The sequence below is a fragment of the Dama dama genome, chromosome 14 (assembly GCF_033118175.1).
Source record: "Dama dama isolate Ldn47 chromosome 14, ASM3311817v1, whole genome shotgun sequence".
In the NCBI taxonomy this organism is placed as follows: domain Eukaryota; kingdom Metazoa; phylum Chordata; class Mammalia; order Artiodactyla; family Cervidae; genus Dama; species Dama dama.
Window position 1 is genome coordinate 39,410,612 of NC_083694.1, and position 6,000 is coordinate 39,416,611.

The 6,000-nt window shown below is 57.1% G+C and overlaps 1 protein-coding gene across 1 annotated transcript in view; it reads right to left on the reverse strand.

Moving 5' to 3' along the window:
* DISP3 (dispatched RND transporter family member 3) overlaps positions 1-3,238 on the reverse strand; it is a 58,162-nt gene extending 54,924 nt beyond the window's left edge. Inside the window, exon 1 of the mRNA XM_061161225.1 lies at positions 3,061-3,238. The gene's annotated coding sequence lies outside the window, so the exon portion shown is untranslated. The remainder of the gene's footprint in view (positions 1-3,060) is intronic.
* Between the last annotated feature and the right edge of the window lie 2,762 nt (positions 3,239-6,000).

Consider the following 6,000-nt stretch of genomic DNA (forward strand, 5'->3'; position numbering starts at 1 on the left):
ATTGCCCTTAGGGAAACCACCTCATCTTTCAGCATCTCGCTTTGCGCGTCTGTAAAGGTGATTTTTGCAGTCCCCAGCTCATGGGGCTGTGAGAAGGGGTTGCTCAGCCAAATGGTAGAGATGACTGTCTTCCCTCCCGGCTGCAGATCCTGGCCAGCTGCCCATGGACAGCCTACTTGGTAGAATCTTTGGGACTTGGAGCTGACAGCCAAGCCTCTACCCACAAGGCATAGGCTCTAAAGCTGCTCCCAGCTAGTCAGTCCCGTCTCTGTGGTCATTTGCAACCAGTCTAGAGTCTGCCTTAAGGGAGGAAGGGTCTCAGACAATTTCATCCGCCTTTGAGTGACCAGGCGAGTGTCAGTGGAAAAGAGGGGATGAGGGTTGTCATTTAGTCACTAAGTTGTATCCGATTCTTTTGTGACCCGAAGGACTGTAGCCCCATCAGGCTCCTCTGTCTATGTGATTTCTCGAGCAAGAATACTGGAGTGGGTTGCCATTTCCTTCTCCAAAACTATCAGGGAAAAGGGTTTAAACCAAAATTCCAAGATCCTGAGGGTCAGGAGATCCAGGTTTTAGTCCTGACTTTTCTACTCATTCATTCATTCATTCATTCACTAATCTTCCACCAGCAGAACCAGGGGTTTATGCAGAGGATAAAGTGACAGTAGAAACAATGCTTGGCACTTCAGTGGTGTGACCTCATGAATGTTACTTGCCATCTCTGGTCCTACATCTGTTGCTCAGGGGACAGAATGCCTTCACTGGTGGTGGATGCTCTGAGGAAGGGGGAAAGTACCATAAAGTCTGGGGTTAGAATCATAATTTTCAGTCCCACCCATACTCAAGAAACTCAGAGAAACATCAGTGGCCCACATTATTAGGGCCAAACTGGGACGCTTGAAGGTCACCTCAACCAGCCCTGTCCTTGAACAGATGGGGAAGCCTGAGGCTCAGAGAAGGGCATTTGCGCAGGGACACAATGGGAGCCTGTGGCCAAGCTGAGTTTAGGACTGGCCCCCTGCTTCTACTCCTTCCACCACTTCACGTGGACTCTTCCTCTCTCAGCTCAGTTTCTGGATTTTAAGGGACTTGTTGTGATTCCTCCGTCTATGGGGTCAGACATGACTGAAGTGACTTAGCAGCAGCAGCAGCTGTGATTCCAGAATTGAAGAATCCTGGCCCCTTGGAGACTGAGAGGGATCTGGGGTGTCTGACCCTGGGGATTTCCTTGGGGAGGGAGCAGAACTCCCCATGGGGAGGGGGGTCAGAGGTATGGGGGCATGGAGTCCACTTAGAGAATGGAGTCAGCTCCCCCTAAGGGCCAGCTGTTTCCGCATTGGAGCAAAGACTGACTGGATCAGGCCCAGGTTGCAGGAAAGTTAAGGAGAGAGTGAAGGCAGCTGGGAAAGAGGAATTGGGAAAGACAAAGGGAGCGGTGGTGGGGGTGGGGGTGGATAAACACAGGGAAGGAGAACAGAACACGGAAACAAAGAGACAGAAAGTGCAAACAAAGAATGATGCAGGGAGACGGGGTGTGGACCTTGGTTGCAGGAGCTTTGTCTGGAGTAAGAAAGGGGAGCAGGCATGAAGGTGGTGAGCTGAGCAAAATGGACTCTGAACCCAGTACCAAGATTCTGTAAGGCTGGGCTTCGTCTGCAGCTTCCACTGGGCCAGGTTACTCCCACCATTCAGCAGATGCCCTGGTTCCTGACCAGGTCTGCACTGGGGGAGGGGGAAGGGGGGAGCATGCTTTGTGACCTGCTGCTTTCCCCCAAAGGGTGTGTGTGCATTTGTGGGGTGGGGATGCGGGGCAGTGTCTGCAGGAGGGAGACTGTGATCGCTGGGCATCCCTGTGAGTAGCCAGAGGTGAGATCTGGAGTCTGAGGCTTAGATGTCCGGAAACAGCAGGACCTGAGTGAAGACATTTCTCCGCTTGCTGGTGCTTGTGAGAAAATGTGTGTGTCCATGTGCTGGTGGATCTTCCCTGTGTGTGAGGACTGTGTGGAGTGTGGGTGGATGTACATTGCGTGAGTGGACTATGAATCTGTGCGTGGATTGTTTGCAGGTGTGTGGTTTGTGGGTAGATGTGAGGGTAGATGCGGGTGTGCATGTGTGCATGGACTCTGCGTTGGTGTATGCCTGAGTCCGTGGGCGCGCGAGGCGGGGTTGTGAGTCTCCAAGGCCGCCTCCAGGCGCTGTCCGCGGTACTGACCCCGGGCCTGTACGGGCGGGACCTGCGCCCAGGCTCAAGAGGAACCTGGGGTCAAACCGTGAAGCAGAAGGAGCCGAGGAAAGGACTAAGAGGCGCCTTCCTAGCCCAGCTGAGGGCCTCCCGGGGAGTTGGGAAAAGTTCTCCCACGGCGGGGTTGGCTCACAAGAGTGGGCGCCACTCGCGCCGAGAATCTTTCCCAGGCCCTCAGCTCCACCACCACGGCCCGGCTGCTTACCCCATCTCCACCCTCACTAACGTTCTCGGCAGGGACCGCAAACCCTCTCGCGCTCAGCTTCCAACGCCCGTCAGGTGTGCCACAGAGCTCCCGCGCTCCGGGCTGGACCTGTGGCCAGTTTAATTGGGCCCGAGGACTCCGGGAATGTCCCGCCGAGAGCATGAGTGCGCTCTGGCAGAAAGTGGATGGAAAGGAGGTCATTAACCTTTCCCAACCCCCTTCGTGAGCTCCAACTGGGGTGAGAGCCTGATCCCCGGCGGCTTCAGGCTGATGATTAACTTTTGGAATCAGTTGTACTCCCGCGGGGACTAGAGGTCGGAAGCCTCGCTGTTTGTGGACGTAAACCTGGCTGGTGCTCGGGTCCCGTGGGGAGTTGGTGCGGAGTTGGAGCTCGGCCGCGAGGGGCGAGGGCTAGCTCTGGGCTCTGCCCCCCACCAACCGGCTTTCCCGGAGGGTCCGAGGCCCTCCTCCTAGCCTGGCTGGACAGCGGGAGAACTTCACATACAGACCCGCGCAGGCCGGGGTGGGGGCAGCGCGGATGACACCGCCCCCGCTCCGAGCCATGCATTCCCCAGCTCCGAGCCGGATGGTGCCCAGCGGCCGTCGCACTCACCTCGGCTGGCCAAGCTGAGCTGGTTGAGCCGCGTGCGCGGGAGGGAGGCGCACCGGAGGGGCCCAGGGCTGCAGCCACCTTGCCGTGCGGACTTGTCCCGTCGCGGGAGTCGCAGAGAGAAGCTCTTAAGAGCCGCGAGAGGCCGGGGTTCCCTGCTCCGCTCCAGAGCGCACAGACGGTGCACTGCCGGGTTTGCGTCTCGTTCCCCAGCGCGCAACCTGGAGCTCTGCTTGCTGCCGCCGCCTTTTATTCGCCGCCCGCCTTTGTTTGGGTCCGGGCTCCTACCACCGGGCGCGGGGGTGTGCAGGGCAGGCTCTGGTGCCGCGCCGCCCCCAAGACCCTGGCGCCGCAGGCCTCCGCGCCGCCGGGCTTTGCGTCAGTACCCGACGAGGGCCTGCGCTCCACCGCGCGCTGCTGTCTCCGAAGCCGGCCGCCAGGCGCCGCCGTGGCTGCTGCTCCCCCTGCGAGAGCCGCGTGGTGGTACAGCCGGGCTCCCAAAAACCGCTGGAGGGGGCTGCGAGAGGCGCAGCGACCCCTGTGGGTCAATCCTCGCCTCTGCAAAGGGCCCAGACCCGGCCTCCTGCCTGGCCGCTGCCCGCTTTCCTAGGTTCCTACCTCTCTGCCCGCCTGCACTCTTCTCCCCGTCCGCCCAGTCTTGGCAGGTCACCAGCCTCCTGGACATTCGAGGGCATCCCCAGGTCCTCTCCAGAGGGAGCTGCCAAGCCCAGCTCCTGGCTCCGTCCCTTCCTCCCTCCTCCATTCACCCCTCTGGCACCAGAGCCCAGAGCCATGCCAGCTCCCGGACCGGGCTTCCCTCCAGCTTTAGTACACGATCTGCCTGTACCCCTCGTTCACCGGCCATAAGGAGAAGGGGCCAGGCTTATTGCCTGGCTCATTTCTCTCCATCAGTAGAGAAATACTCAAAGGACATTGGCATTGGGGCCACCCAGGGACAACCAAGGCAGGGGGATGCCTCCAAAGAGGACCCGCTGCCAGCCCCCAGCGGTGGGCTGGAGGTGTTTTACTTTTTGAAGCTCGAAAGAAGGGAAGCCATTGTTTCTGTTGTATGAGGGGTGAGCCAGGTGTTTATCATACATCCCCTGAGTGTGTGCTGAGAGCAAAACAGGAAATGCAGAGGTGGGAGAAACGCAACCCCTGCCTCTAGGAAGTGGTGGTGGTTTAGTCGCTAAATCGTGTTGGACTCTTGCGACCCCATAGACTGTAGCCTGCCAGGCTCCTCTGTCCATGGAATTCTCCAAGCAAGAATACTGGAGTGGGTTGCCATTTTCTTCTCCAGGGTATCTTCCCAACCCAGGCTGCCTCTAGGAAGTTCCTAGCTTATGGGGCAGATAGAAACAGGGTTGAATTCTAAAATGAAGCACCAGGGAGCCCATACCCACAGGTAGATGCTCAACCCATGTCCATTCCACAGCCCTTCTTTTTAAAAGAAGACAACCAAATTGGTAGCATTTCTAATGCCACAGGGCTGAGTGGAGCTTCTGTTTGTTCCTCACCTGCCACCCCTGCTCTGTCCCTCTGGTGTGCAGCCTTCCAGCTGTACCCACTGGCTGACTGCCAACTGGACACATTGGTATTTATGATTCTGGATGCCCTGAGAGCTCATCTATGCAAAAGCAAATGGCCCAAGCCGGTGTCCCTACACCAGCACTCACTCCCTGTGTACTCAGGATCATCGTGAGAGTCATTGCCAGGCTGGCCAAGGCTATCAGGGAACTCACAGTGGTCCTTGAAGACATTAGGGTTTAGGAAAGCTCCTGTTTTAAGGGTGCCACCCTGAGCTGTGAGCGGGCAGACAGGAGACCTCTCCCGAGAAGTGGAGAGTGTGTGTGTGTTACAGCCCCCAGTTCAGAGGCCAGATCTGACACATGTGCACAGAAGAACAGACTTAGCACAGCCGTGCAAATGTCTGGTCCCTCTAGCCACATCCCAGAGGGGAGGCAGAGAACACGGTGCCATGGGAGAGGGTGGGAGGAAGGAAAACAAGTAAAAGATTTGTTTTTAAGGGAGCACTAGGGGAGACACAAAGTGTGTTCCCAAGCCCAGCTGAGAGCAAAGGGTTTTCTTTGCTGGGTGAATGGCTTACTCTTTTCCACTGGTTTGACAGCTGCTTCCAGGAACCTCCTCAAAGTTCTCCAAGCCTGTGGCACTGTTGTTCCTCCCAGTTGGACTAGTCCACAGGGAGTGACATTGATGCACCCCATGTTCCACCCTCAGCCCTTGCATGGGGACACAGCCCTCACGTCCCTCGGAACTAATTTTAGCAGATTTGGGTCCTATCTTCATGCTGTCTAGCTGGGCACAGCCGTGGCCACCTCAGTCACACCTCCTCAGACCCCTCCCTGGCATTCTAGGACCTCCAGGTGATCTGCAGTGGGGGCTGGGTTTGCTAAGCCCTAGATGGAGGATCCTTTGCAAACAGGAGGTACAGAGGCAGAGGCTCAGTGGAGTGGAGGAGGAGGTGGGGAGTGTGGTACCCAGGAACACTGGAAAGATGCAATTTTCTCAGGCCATCAGCGGGGTTTTAAAAATGCAAATGGAACCGGGCCTTTGAAATATGCCTGCCATAAAGTGGAACTGGTGGTGGCAGCGGGAGCTGGCGCTGGTGTGGAAAGTCATGAGAATCCCCTCCTGGAGCCTCATCCTCAGACGCCCTTCCCTCTATTCCAGGAGAGGATGCTTCTTTACAGGAGCCTGGGAATGCTGAACCCAAAGATCCCTGCCCAGTGTCAGGGCAACTCCCTGAAGCCTTCTTTCACTCCAGGTGTTACTTAAAGATGACTCCAATAGTCAGATGACCCACCCAACCGCAAGGCTACAGAGAATGAGGGTTGATGTTCCTCTGCCCGCTCTGCGCCCCCCCCCCCAACTCTAGCCCTGGCAGTTGAAAGTTCTTCCAGGTCTGATTTAAATGCCTCTCAG